The sequence below is a fragment of the Anneissia japonica genome, unplaced genomic scaffold (genome assembly GCF_011630105.1).
Source record: "Anneissia japonica isolate Jap-2015-1 unplaced genomic scaffold, ASM1163010v1 scaffold142_len1259957_cov175, whole genome shotgun sequence".
NCBI lineage: Eukaryota > Metazoa > Echinodermata > Crinoidea > Comatulida > Comatulidae > Anneissia > Anneissia japonica.
The window spans coordinates 116494-118450 of record NW_022684560.1 but is presented as its reverse complement, the minus strand read 5'-3'; positions in this window follow the sequence as shown (position 1 = coordinate 118450).

The window sequence follows — 1957 nt, the reverse complement described above, 5'->3', positions numbered from 1 at the left end:
GGAACCTAGAAATATAGTAAAAACGCTGAATAGTTATACTCGAGCGTCGCCACATGCGGACGTTGGTACGTGTAGGTTAGTCTGCAAACGTCGCCTAAAGTAATTGATTTTACCCGGCAGAACGAAAGAAGGAAACTCCGCTTTTCAGTCGTCTTAGGCCATTGTTTTTTGACAAACAATGACCTTTCAGAGGTCAAATTGCTGTTAAGAATATGAATTGGCTGCTTCGCAGCAATTATAACAATTTTCAATAACAATAACAATATCTATGATAATAAATAATAAATATAATTGCAATGATAATGTCCATGAAGGTGATAATAACAATCACAATGGTGGTGACATACAATAATAACCATAATTATATTAAAAATATTAATTATCTTCTTATCGTGTCCACTGTGTGGTGGTGATTGAATTGGCGACGAGGACGCTTTTACCAAACCCCACAATATTATTAATCATAATTATCAGTATTTTTATAGTATAGCTTATATTACAGCAAACTGTAAATTAACAAGAATTTTAAGAAACTATTGAAATGTCCTTTCTACAACATTCAGTAAATATAAAGTATATTGTCGTACACAAACAACAAGCGTGATAAAAACGTGGACAAAGTTTGTAAGGTACAACACAACTGTTGTTAATTAACAAAAAAAAGTACAAGGAGCTATGCAAAATCATAAAAGTCGGTGTATTTTTGTATACCTACAACAAAGTAAATATACGATGTTTTGTTGTGTATTAACACGAAAAGGCCAGTACAGAAAATAATATATTAATTTACAACATTCATGTTGATTTGCTACATAATATGATCGGATTTTTACATAAACTTTTAATAGTGCAAGAACGGTGTGTAAGTAGAGGCCATTTTCTCACAAATAGTGCCAAACGTGTGTTGACAATATCTCGTACTAGGGGAGTTGTGTTTTGCGATTCATTAACTGTGATCTGCATAGCCTAGTGTTAGTCCAAGGACATTTTATTCATGTCCGATAAAACAATATACCAGTTTAAAACAAAACACTACATAATGATTAGTCTTACTCAAACACGTTTACATTAAAACAAAATATGAATAAACATGGCTATTTATGGTATTAAATTACCAAAAACAAATATATTTAATGCGTTATATGCGTTGTATACAGATGACGTAACGTGACCGTAATATGCCTGCAGGGTTATGTACAATACTTACATATCTGATGAAATGCCAGCGGACTAGCCTTTCCAACAAGTAATACACCGTCGACCACAGTAAGAACCTTTACTGTGAAACTGTATTCCGTGTTGTAGTTCATATCTGCGCACGTTATGCTCGTTTCGGTGCCTACTGTAACATTTAGAACAACTAAATCGCTGGTATCATTAGTTGGCCAAAATTCCAACCGATAACTGTCAACGGTTCCAAAGCCGTAGTCATTGTAAAAATTCCAGATCGACCAACTAATATTGAAATAATTCGCAAACATTTTGATGAGTGGAGCATTGCTTATAGACTTGCCACAAGTCTCTTATTTTTTTATTATTTTTCCCATTCTGGACAGCGCCACCAACGAGAAAGTTAATTTAGAGATAGACGGAATAAGCGACTTGTAAAACACTGAATGCAGGCGCATGGGCGAACCGAAATAAACAATTTCAACCAATCAAATGTTCATATTTTTGAAGCCACGAAACTGAGTCACTCGCGTCGATTAGTTAGGCATGACTAAATTTAAATAGTCCTCCCTAATAAAACGGGCCTAAAATATTTAGAATAGACCATAGTAAGACTAATTTTGGCAATGGCAAAAACAATTAAGCTTAGACTAGATGGCATGTATTTTCGATGGCATACCATACAAATACAACAAAACTTTCCAGGAGGATGGATCAGGACTCGTCTGGAGTCAGGAGTAGGCCTACCCTAGACTAGTAGAGGCTTGGCGTATTTTTAAGTTCTTAC